Here is a 12,959-nt window from a genome sequence, read left to right on the forward strand (position 1 = left end):
TCACTTCTTACATAGAATTCCATTCACTCTGCCCATCAGTTGGCCATCAGGCTCATCATCTGCTTTGACAGTCTATACTGCAGAAGCTTTCAGAGGCCCTCTGTGGTAGGTTTCAAGGTTGTTTCATGTTTTCTTCTGGCTTTCAGAGGCCCTCTGTAGCAGGTTCTGAGGTTGTTTCCTATTTTCTTTTTCTTCTGATGTCCATCCTCTTTGCCTTTCAGGATGGGGATTGAACATTTTAGTTAGGGTCCTCTCTTTTGCTTAGTTTGTTTAGATGTACAGATTTTAGTGGGTATATTCTATGTTGTATGATTATATGAGTGAGTATATACCATGCGTGTCTTTTTGCTACTGGGACAACTCACTCAGGATGATCCTTTCCAGGTCCCACCATTTACCTGCAAATTTCATGATTTCCTTATTTTTCATTGCTGAGTAATACTCCATTGTATAGATGTACCACAGTTTCTGCATCCATTCTTCAGTTGAGGGGCACCTGGGTTGTTTCCAGCTTCTGGCTATTACAAATAAAGCTGCTACAAACATGGTTGAGCAAATGTCCTTTTTGTGTACTTGTGCCTCTTTTGGGTATATGCCTAGGAGTGGTATGGCTGGATCTTGAGGAAGCACTATTCCTAGTTGTCTGAGAAAGCGCCAGATTGATTTCCAGAGTGGTTGTACAAGTTTACATTCCCACCAGCAGTGGAGAAGGGTTCCCCTTTCTCCACAACCTCTCCAGCATGTGTTGTCCCTTGAGATTTTCATCTTGGCCATTCTGATGGGTGTAAGGTGAAATCTCAGGGTTGTTTTGATTTGCATTTCCCTAATGGCTAATGAGGTTGAGCATTTCTTTAAGTGCCTCTCTGCCATTCGATATTCCTCTACAGAGAATTCTCTCTTTAGCTCTGTTCCCCATTTTTTAAGTGGATTACTTGGTTTATTGCTTTTCAGCTTGTTTAGTTCTTTATATATATTGGATATGAGTCCTTTGTCAGATAAAGGGTTAGTGATGATTCTTTCCCAATCTGTAGGCAGTCACTCGTTTTGATGACGTTGTCCTTTGCTTTACAGAAGCTTTTCAATTTCGTGAGGTCCCATTTATTGATTGTTGCTCTTAGAGCCTGTGCTTTTGGTGTTCTGTTCAGAAAGTTTTCTCCTATACCAATGAGTTATAGGGTATTCTCCACTTTTTTTTCTAGCCGATTTAATGTGTCTGGTTTTATGTTGAGGTCTTTGATCCACTTGGACTTCAGTTTTGTGCAGGGTGATAAGTATGGATCTATTTTCATTTTTCTACATGTAGACATCCAGTTGGACCAGCACCATTTGTTGAAGATGCTATCTTTTTTCCATTGTATGGTTTTGGCATCTTTGTCAAAAATCAGGTGTCCGTAAGTGTGTGGGTTTATTTCTGGGTCTTCTGTTAGATTCCATTGATCCACCATTCTGTTTCTATGCCAGTACCATGCAGTTTTTATAACTGTTGCTCTATAGTACAGCTTGAGATCAGGGATGGAGATACCTCCAGAAGATCTTTTATTGTAGAGGATTGTTTTAGCAATTCTCGGTTTCTTGTTATTCCATACGAAGTTGAGAATTTTTCTTTCCAGGTCTGTAAAGAATTGTGTTGGCAATTTGATGGGAATTGCATTAAATCTGTAGATTGCTTTTGGTCAGATGACCTTTTTTACTATGTTAATCCTGCCAAGCCATGAGCATGGGAGATCTTTCCATCTTCTCATATCTTCCTCTAATTCTTTCTTTAGAGACTTGAAATTTTTTTTCATACAAGTCTTTGGCTTGCTTAGTTAGGGTTACACCAAGGTTCTTTATGTCATTTGTGGCTATTATGAATGGTGTTGTTTCTCTAATTTCTTTCTCAGCCCTATTGTCTTTTGTATACAGGAGTGCTACTGATTTTTTTGAGTTAATTTTGTATCCGGCCACTTTGCTGTAGGTGTTTATCAGCTGTAGGAGTTCCCTGGTAGAGTTTTGGGGTCACTCATGTATGCTATTATATCATCTGCAAATAGTGATAATTTGACTTCTTCCTTTCCCATCTGTATCCCCTTGATCTCCTTCAACTGTTTTATTGCTCTAGCAAGGACTTCTAGCATTATGTTGAAGAGATATGGAGAGAGTGGGCAGCCTTGTCTTGTCCCTGATTTCAGTGGGATTGCTTTTAGTTTCTCTCCATTCAGTTTGATGTTGGCTATAAGCTTGCTGGATATCGCCTTTACTATGTTTAGATATGTGCCTTGTATCCCTGATCTCTCCAGTACTTTAAATATGAATGGATGTTGGATTTTGTCAAATGCTTTTTCAGCATCTAGGGAGATTATCATGTGGTTTTTTTCTTTCAGTTTGTTAATATGGTGGATCACATTGATGAATTTCTGTATACTGAACCACCCCTGCATATCTGGGATGAAGCCTACTTGGTCATAGTGGATATTATCTTTGATGTGTTCTTGGATCCGGTTTGCAAGTATTTTGTTAAGTATTTTTGCATCAATGTTCATAAGGGAGATTGGCCTGAAATTCTCTTTCTTTGTTGAGTCTTTGTGAGGTTTAGGTACCAAGGTGACTGTGGCTTCATAGAATGAGTTTGGTAATGTTCCTTCTGTTTCTATTTTGTGGAATAATTTGAAGAGAATTGGAGTTAGCTCTTCTTTGAAGGTCTGGTAGAATTCTGCGCTGAAGCCATCTGGTCCTGGGCTTTTTTTGGATGGGAGACTTTTGATGACTGCTTCTATTTCTTTGGGGGATATAGGACTATTTAATTGATTTAGCTGTTCCTGATTCAGCTTTGGTAAGTCAAATCGATCAAGAAAATTGTTCATTTCATTTAGATTTTCAAATTTTGTTGAGTATAGACTTTTGAAGTCAGTTCTAATGATTGTTTGGATTTCCTCAGTGTCTGTAGTTATGTCCCCCCTTTCATTTCTGATTTTGTTGATTTGGGTGGTGACTCTCTGCCTTTTAGTTAGCTTGGCTAAGTGTTTGTCGATATTGTTGATTTTCTCAAAGAACCAGCTCTTGCTTTCATTGATTCTTTGAATTGTTTTATTTGTTTCTAATTGATTGATTTCAACCCTGAGTATGATTATTTCCAGCAGTCTACTCCTTTTTGGTGTGTCTGCTTCTTCTTTTTCTAGGGTTTTTAAGTGGGCCATTAAGTTGCTTGAATGAGCTGTCTCAATGTCTTCTTGAAGGCTCTTAGTGCTAGGAACTTTCCTCTTAGCACTGCTTTCATTGTGTCCCACAAGTTTGGGTATGTTGTGTCTTCATTTTCATTGAGTTCAAGAAAGGCTTTAAATTCTTTCTTTATTTCCTCCCTGACCCAGCTGTCATTTAGTAACAAGTTGTTCAGTTTCCATGTGTGTGTAGGCTTTTTGCTATTTCTCTTGTTGTTGAAGTCCAGCTTTATTCCATGGTGATCAGACAGGATACAAGGGATTATTTCAGTCTTCTTCTATCTGTTGAGGCTTGCTCTGTGACCAACTATATGGTCTATTTTGGAGAAGGTTCCATGAGGTGCTGAGAAAAAGGTAATTTCTTTTCTGTGTGGGTGTAAAGTTCTGTAAATGTCTGTGAGGTCCATTTGATTCATGACCTCTGTCAGAGATATTGTTTCTTTGTTTAATTTCTGTTTTGTTGACCTGTCCTTTATTGAGAGTGGGGTGTTGCAATCTCCCACCATTAATGTGTGGGGATCTATATGTGGTTTAAATTTTATCAATGTGTCTTTTACAAATGTGGGTGCTCTTGTATTTGGGGCATAGATGTTCAGGATTGTGATGTCTTCCTGGTGGAATTTTCCCTTGATGAGTATGAAGTGTCCTTCCCCATCTCTTTTTATTAATTTTGGTTGAAAGTCTATTTTATCAGATATTAGAATGGCTACTCCTGCTTGTTTCTTGGGTCCATTTGCTTGGAAAGTCGTCTTCCAAACTTTTACTCTCAGGTAATGTCTATCTTAGTGCCTTAGGTGTGTTTCTTGTATGCAACAGATTGTCGGGTTTGTTTATGTATCCATTCTGTTAATCTGTGTCTTTTTACTGGAGAGTTGAGTCCATTGATGTTGAGAGAGATTAATGACCAGTGGCTGTTAGATCCTTTGATATTGATGTTGGCTGTGTTCATAAGGTTGTGTGCTTGGTTGCTTTTTGTTTTGCTGTAGTAAGGTTAATTATTTCCTGTGTTTTCTTGACAGAAGCTAATTTTCTTGGGTTGTATTTTCCCTTCCAGTGTCTTCTGTAATGCTGGATTTGTGTGTAGGTATTGTTGAAATTTGTTTTTGTCATTGAATATCTTGTTTTCTCCGTCTATGAGGACTGAGAGTTTTGCAGGGTATAATAGCCTGGGTTGACATCTGTGTTCTCTTAGGGTCTGCATGATATCTGTCCAGGCCCTTCTGGCTTTCATAGTTACTGTTGAAAAGTCAGGTGTGATTCTAATGGGTTTGCTGTTATATGTTACTTGGCCTTTTTCCCTTGCAGCTTTTAGTATTTTTTCTTTGTTCTGTATACTTACTGTTTTGATTATTATGTGGCAGGAGGATTTTCTTTTCTGGTCAAATTTGTTGGGTGTTCTGTAGGCCTCATGTATCCTTGTTGGCTTTTCCTTTAACATGGGGTAATTTTCTTCAATGATTTTGTTGAAAATATTTTCTGGGCCTTGGAGAAGGGAGTCTTCTTTTTCCTCTATTCCTATTATTCTTAGGTTTTGTCTTTTCATATGGTCTTGGATTTCTTGGACGGTCTGTGTCAGGAATTTTTTGGATTTAACATTTTCTTTGACAGATACATCGATTTCTTCCATTGTATCTTCTACACCTGAGATTCTTTCTTCCATTTCTTGTATTCTGTTGGTTATGCTTACCTCTGTAGTTCCTGTTTTCTTCCCTAAAATCTTCCTCTCCATTATTTCCTCCATTTGTGTTTTCTTTAATTTTTCTAGTTCTATCTTCAGGTCTTTAGATGTTTTGTTTACTTTCTTCACCTGTCTTCTTGTATTTTCCTCTTTTTCTTTTAGTTCCTTCAACTCTGTCTCTTTTATTTCTTTCAGTGATTTAATTATTTCTTCTCTGAAGGCCACAAGCTGTTTGGCTGCATCTTCCCGTATTTCTTCACGGATGGCCTTAATCTGCTTGTCTTTATCTTCCTCCATTTCTTTACGGATTGCCATGATCTGTTTGGTTTCATCTTCCTCTAATTCTTTACATATTTTATTTGCTTCCTCTATTATCCTCTTCATCAACATAGATGTAAAGTCATCTTCTTGATTTTCTATTATGCTGCATTGTTCAGGGCTGTTCGCCTCTGGAAGGCTGGGTTCTGGAGATGCCATATTGCTCTATCTTTTGTTGGTTGAGCTTTTACTCTGACCTCTACCCTTTGGGCTGATTTAGGTGTTGGCTTCCTGGAGTCCTGAGGTAGGGAGTATCCCCTTGGCTGGAAGATGATTTTTCCTGAAGGAGTCCTCCTCTGCTTTTTGGTGATGGTCACTGTATCGCCAGTGTTTCTCAGGAGTTGCCACTGCTCACCTCAGGTTTATAGCTCTGAGTAGTAGCTGTGGTCTATGTTAGGCAGGGGGGGATCTCCTCTTACCCATAGAATTTCTCAAGACAGCTGCCCCACTGCTGGGTTTCTTGTTATAAATTTAGTGTGCTGCTGCTCACTAAATTTCCATGTACAGTCCTCTTGAAGAACCTCCTGATTCCCTAGCTGTGGGGTTTTCTCCTATCAGGGAAACTCAGTCTGTTTCCTGGGGCACACAGTTCTGTCCGGGAAAGTGAGAGGTGCACTCAGCAAGTCTCTGGGCTAGAGGCTGATTGCTCCAGTCTGGACCTAGAGAATGTGCACCAAGGTTGAGTTGGCGTCTGGGGCCACTGCTCTGGTCTGGAGGCTGGGTGCCTCACTCTGGACCAGAAGCTGTGTGTCTCTGTCTGGGATGGCGGCTGCAGGCACTGCTCTGGTCCAGACGCTGTGGGTGCAGCCCTCTTGAAGGACCAGGGATTCCCACAGTTTTGACAGTCTAGCTAGGGATAACTGGTTGATCCTTGGCACAGTATCTGAGGGCTGCTGTAATGGCTTTCTGGCTTTTGTAGGTCTGAGGATGCAGCTGTGTGTCCCAGTGCCCTAGGGGAACTCAATAATGGGGACAGAGCACAGTGCTCCTGCCTGCACTAGAGTCTGCGTGAGTCCAGGAAGTGTTTTGGTGCTGGGTGTCCTAAGCGTTAGAGCTGCTGACCCCCTCGACTGGGGGTTTCCTCCTGCCAGAGACACGCAGTCTGATGCCCTGGTGCCCTGGTGCCCACAGTTCTATTGAGGTGGCGAATCAGGCGCGTAGGCAGGGCTCTGTGCAGGATCCTGGGTCCCGGCTCTGGGTCCGGGCTGGCTCTTGGGCACCCGCGGAACCCGAGTCTTTTCCAGGGGATGTCTGGGTAACCTGAGGTCGGTCCCAATTGTTTCCTGCTCCCTGGGGTTATCTCTCGACTGGGAAATCCAGTCTATGGTGTTGTGGGCCCACAGTCATTCTGGGACGGAGACCAGATCGCGCTGGCGTGTAGCTCTGGGCTGGTGACCAAGCGCCTGGCGGAACGGGGATCTCTGCCGCGTTTTAGCCGGGTGAGTTAAAGCTGATTGAATCCCCCACTGTGGCGTATCCTCTCACCTGTGAAACACAATCCCTTGTGTTTTATGGCCTCGAGTTCTGATTGCTGGTCACTGTGCCAATCCTGCTGTGCTGCTCCTCAGAATGAGAGTCCTCCTGGCGCCGCCATCTTGCCCCCTAATTAAATTTTTATGTAGAAATATATATGTATCAAACCAGTGGTAAACAAATGTCACATTTGTAGTTGTCAAGTGTTAGACAATCACTTCTCACCAATGTTTTTATTTGGTGCATTTCTGAGTAGGCAGTGTGCATTACAGTAGTGTCATTAATAAAAATGTACATTTCTAAGGACACTGAACATATTTTAAGGGTTTCTCCATAATTTATATTCCTCTGTTGAGAATTCTCTGTTTAGCTCTGTGCCCCATTTTTTTAATTGGTTTGCTTGGTTTGTTGGTGTTTCATTTGTTCAGTTCTTTATATATTCTGGATATTAGCCCTCTGCCAAATGTAGGGTTGGTGAAGATCTTTTCCCTGTTTGTAGGCTGTTGTTTTACAGAAACATTCCAGTTTTAATAGGTCCCATTTATTGATTGTTGATTTTAGAGCCTGAGATGTTTGTTGTTCTTTTTTTAAATAATTTTTATTTTTTTATATTAATCGCAGGCTTTGTATTTGTATCCCAGCCGTCAAGTTAGACCAGTACCATTTGTTGAAGATGCTATCTTTTTTCTATTGTATGTTCATGGTTTCTTTATATAAAAAAAAATCAGGTGTCTCTATATGTGTGATGTAAATTTGTACAACCACTTTTTATTTTCATTAATTACACTTTATTCACTTTGTATCCCCCCATAAGCCCCTCCTTTCACCAGTACAACTACTTTTGAAATTAAACTGGCACTTCCTCAGAAAAATGAGAATAGTACAACCTCAAAAACCATCTATACCACTCCTGGTCATTTATCCAAAAGATGTTCAACCATACAACAAGGACATTTGTTCAACTATGTTTTCAGAAGATTTATTTGTAATAGCCAGAACTAGAAACAACCTCAGGTTCTTCAACCGAAGAATGGATACAGAAATTGTAGCATATTTATACAACTTGGGTATTATAAACAAGTAAATCATGAAATTTGCAGGCAGATGGATGGAACTAGAAAATATCATTCTGAGTGAAGCAGAAGCAGAGAGACATACATGGTATATTCTCATTTGTAAGCGGATATTAGCCATATTATAAATGATAAACATATTAAAATCTACATATCTAAAGAAGTTAAATAACAGGGAGGACCCTAGGGAAGATACTTAATTCTCATTCAGAAGGGAAAACAGAATAGACACGTGAAGAGCTGGAAAAGAGGGACCTGGACTGGAACCTACCGTAGATGTCCTCTAAAAGACTCCACCAGCAGAAGATCCAAGGAGATGAAGAGACTCACAGACAAACTTTGGACAGATAACACGTAGTCTAATGGAAGAAGGGAACATATAAAAAGACATGGAGGTCCTTCTAGAGCTCCTATCCTTTCCATGTCATACTAACTTCCCTTCTTTCATATGATTCCCTGCACTCTGCCGAGGGTTTGGTTATGAGTCTTAGTGTCTGCTTTGAAACACTGCTAGGTAGAGTCTTTCAGATGCCTTTTGTGGTAGACTCCTGTCATAAGTTCGATGCACATCCCATTTGTCTTTCTAAATGAGGATTAATCACCTTCGCCTGTGTCCACTTTCTTGATTGTCTTCTTTAGGTGTGTAGATTTCATTATGTTTATCATGTCTTGTAGGTCTATATAAGCGAGTATATACCAAGTTTGTCTTTCTCCTTCTGGGATACTTCACTCAGAATGATCTTTTCTAGATCCCACCACTTGCCTGCAAATTTCATGATTTCCTCCTTTTTGATTGCTGAGTAGTATTCCATTGTGTAAAAATACCACAATTTCTGTATCCATTCCTCCGTTGATGGACATCTGGGTTGTTTCCAAGTTCTGGCTATTACAAATAAAGCTGCTACGAACATGGTTGAACAAATGTCCTTGTTGTGTACTTGAGCAAATTTTGGGTATATACCTAGGAGTGGTATAGCTGGGTCTTGAGGTAGCACTACTCCTAGTTGTCTGAGAAAGCGCCAGATTGACTTCCAGAGTGGTTGAACCAGTTTACATTCCCACCAGCAATGGAGGAGGGTTCCCTTTTCTCCACAACCTCTCCAGCATGTGCTATCACTTGAGTTTTTCATCTTGGCCATTCTGATGGGTGTAAGGTGAAATCTCAGGGTCGTTTTGATTTGCATTTCCCTCATGGCTAATGAGGTTGAGCATTTCTTTAAGTGTTTCTCTGCCATTCGATGTTCCTCTTTCGAGAATTCTCTGTTTAGCTCTGTTCCCCATTTTTTAAGTGGATTACTTGGTTTGTTGCTTTTCTGCTTCTTTAGTTCTTTATATATACTTGATATTAGCCCTCTGTCAGATAAAGGGTTGGTGAAGATTCTTTCTCAATCTGTAGGCTGTCTATTTGTTTTGATGACAGTGTCTTTTGCTTTACAGAAGCTTTTCAGTTTCATGAGGTCCCATTTATTGATTGTTGCTCTTAGAGCCTGTGCTGTTGATGTTCTGTTCAGGAAGTTGTCTCCTGTGCCAATGAGTTCTAGGCTGTTTCCCCACTTTTTTTTCCAGCTGATTTAGAGTATCTGGTTTTATGTTGAGGTCCTTGATCCACTTGGACTTTAGTTTTGTGCAGGGTGATAAATATGGATCTATTTTCATTTTTCTGCATGTAGACATCCAGTTGGTCCAGCACCATTTGTTGAAGATGCTGTCTTTTTTCCATTGAATGGATTTGGCTTCTTTGTCAAATATTGAGTATTCATAGGTGTGTGGGTTTATTTCTGGGTCTTCTGTTCGGGTCCATTGATCCTCCTTTCTGTTTCTATGCCAATACCATGCAGTTTTTATTACTGTTGCCCTGTAGTACAGCTTGAGATCGGGAATGGAGATACCTCCAGATGATCTGTTGTTGTACAGGATCGTTTTGGAGATTCTAGGTGTTTTGTTTCTCCATATGGAGCTGAGAATCTTTTTTTCAAGGTCTTTAAAGAATTGAGTTGGTATTTTGATGGGAATTGCATTGAATCTGTAGATTGCTTTTGGAAGGATGGCCATTTTCACAATGTTAATCCTACCAATCCATGAGCACGGGAGATCTTTCCATCTTCTGAGATCTTCAATTTCTTTCTTCAAAGACTTGAAGTTTTTCTCAAACAGGTCTTTCACTTGCTTGGTTAGAGTCACACCAAGGTACTTTGTGTTATTAGTGGCTATTGTGAAGGGTGTTGTTTCCCTAATTTCTTTCTCAGCCTTTTTGTCTTTGGTATACAAGAGGGCTTCTGATTTTTTTGAGTTGATTTTGTATCCTGCCACTTTGCTGAAGGTGTTTATCAGCTGAAGAAGTTCTCTGGTTGAATCTTTGGGTTTGCTCATGTATACTATCATATCATCTGCAAATAGTGACACTTGACCTCTTCCTTTCCAATTTGTATCCCCTTGATCTCCTTTAGTAGTCTTATTGCTCTGGCTAGGACTTCAAGTACAATGTTAAAGAGATATGGAGAGAGTGGGCAGCCTTGTCTTGTTTCTGATTTCAGTGGGACTGATTTAAGTTTCTCTCCATTGAGTTTGATGTTGGCTATAGGCTTGCTGTATATTGCCTTTACTATCTTTAGGTATGTGCCTTGTATCCCTGATCTCTCCAAGACTTTAAACATAAATGGGTGTTGGACTTTGTCAAATGCATTTTCAGCATCTAAGGAGATGATCATGTGGTTTTTCTCCTTCATTTTGTTTATGTGGTGGATTACATTGATGGATTTCTGTATGTTGAACCACCCTTGCATTCCTGGGATGAAGCCTACTTGGTCATGGTGGATGATATCTTTGATGTGTTCTTGGATTCGGTTTGCAAGTATTTTATTGAGTATTTTTGCATCAATGTTCATAAGAGAGATAGGTCTGAAGTTCTGTTTTTTTGTTGGATCTTTGTGTGGTTTAGGTATCAAAGTGACTGTGGCTTCATAGAATGAGTTTGGTAGTGTTCCTTCTGTTTCTATTTTATGGAATAGTTTGAGGAGAATTGGTGTTAGTACTTCTTTGAAGGTCTTGTAGAATTCTGCGCTGAAGCCATCTGGTCCAGGGCTTTTTTTGGAGGGGAGACTGTTAATGACTGCTTCTATTTCCTTGGGAGATATAGGACTATTCAGTCTTTCTACCTGATCTTGACTTAATTTTGGTAGATGGAATCTGTCAAGGAAGTTATCCATTTCATTTAGATTTTCAAATTTTGTGCCATATAGGCTTGCTTTTGTAGTATGACCTAATAATCGTTTGGATTTCCTCAGTGTCTGTAGTTATGTCCCCATTTTCCTTTCTGATTTTGCTGATTTGTATGGTTTCTCTCTGCTTTTTAGTTAGTTTGGCTAAGGGTTTGTCTATCTTGTTGATTTTCTCTAAGAACCAGCTTTTTGTTTTATTGATTCTTTGGATAATTTTATTTGTTTCTAATTGATTGATTTCTGCCCTTAGTTTGATTATTTCCAGCCGTCTGCTCCTCTTGGGTGTATCTGCTTCTTTTTTTTCTAGGTTTTTCAGTTGAGCCATTAAGTTGTTTGTATGTGATGTTACGGATTTCTTCTTGTAGGCACTTAGTGCTATAAATGTTCCTCTGAGCACTGCTTTCAATGTGTCCCATAAATTTGGGTATGTTGTGCCTTCATTTTCATTGAATTCTAGAAAGTCTTTAATTTCTTTCTTTATTTCTTCCTTGACCCAGCTGTCATTGAATAGTAAGTTGTTCAGTTTCCATGTGCGTGTCGGCTTTTTGTTGTTTCTGTTGTTGTTGATGTCCAGCTTTAGTCCATGGTGGTCAGATATTATACAAGGGATTATTTCAATCCTTTTGTATCTGTTGAGGCTTGCTTTGTGACCAACTATATGGTCTATTTTGGAGAAGGTTCCATGTGGTGCTGAAAAGAAGGTGTACTCTTTTGAGTTTGGGTGAAAAGATCTGTAGACATCTATTAGGTCCATTTGATTTAGGGATTCTGTGAGTGCTTTTATTTCCCTATTTGGTGTCTGTCTGGTTGATCTGTCCCTTGTTGAGAGTGGGGTGTTGAAGTCTCCCACTATTAAGGTATTAGGATCAATGTATGACTTAAGCTTTAATATTGTTTCATTTACGAACGTAGGTGCTCTTGTATTTGGGGCATAGATATTCAAAATTGTGATGTCCTCTTGGTGGATTTTTCCTTTGATGAGAATATAGTGGCCCTCCTTATCTTTTTTGATTAACTTCAGATGAAAGTCTATTTTATTAGATATTAGGATGGCTACTCCAGCTTGTTTTCTGGAACCATTTGCTTGAAAAACATTTTTCCAGCCCTTTACTCTGAGGTAGTGTTTATCTTTGTTGCATAGGTGTGTTTCTTGGACGCAACAGAATGTTGTGTCCTGTTTCCGTAACCATTCTGTTAGCCTGTGTCTTTTTATTGGTGAGTTGAGTCCATTAATATTGATAGATAATATTGACCAATGCATGTTAGTTCCTTTTGTAATGGAGTCGATGATCTTACCTTGTTTCATTGCTTGTTTTTTTTTTTTTTTCATTTTTGTTGGGATATTATCTGTATGCCCTGTTTTCTTGGGTGAATTCGTTTTCGTTGGATTGGAGTTTTCCTTCTAGTATCTTCTGTAGGGTTGGTTTGCTGTATAGATATTGCGTAAATTTAGTTTTGTCATGGAATATTTTGTTTTCTCCATCTATGTTGATTGAAAGCTTTGCAGGGTATAGTAGTCTGGGTTGACATTTGTGATCTCTTAGAGTCTCCATGATGCTTGCCCAGGCCCTTCTGGCTTTCATAGTTTCTGGTGAGAAGTCTGGTGTGATTCTGATAGGTCTACCTTCATATGTTACTTGGCCTTTTTCCCTTGCTGCTTTTAATATCTTTTCTTTGTTCTGTAGATTTAGTGTTTTGACTATGATGTGACGTGATGTGTTTCTTTTCTGGTCTAGTCTATTTGGTGTTCTGTAGGCCTCTTGTATATTTATGGACATCTCTTTCTTTAAGTTGGGAAAATTTTCTTCTATGATTTTTTTGAAAATATTTTCTGGACCTTGGAGCCTGGAGTCTTCTTTTTCATCAATTCCTATTATTCTTAGATTTTGTCTTTTCATAGTATCCTTGATTTCTTGGATATTTTGTGATTGGAATTTTTCTGATTTTACTTTTTCTTTGAGAGAAGTATCAATTTCTGCAAGTGTGTCTTCAGCTCCAGAGA

This window comes from Psammomys obesus, unplaced genomic scaffold, assembly GCF_907164565.1.
Source record: "Psammomys obesus unplaced genomic scaffold, mPsaObe1.curated_primary_1811, whole genome shotgun sequence".
In the NCBI taxonomy this organism is placed as follows: domain Eukaryota; kingdom Metazoa; phylum Chordata; class Mammalia; order Rodentia; family Muridae; genus Psammomys; species Psammomys obesus.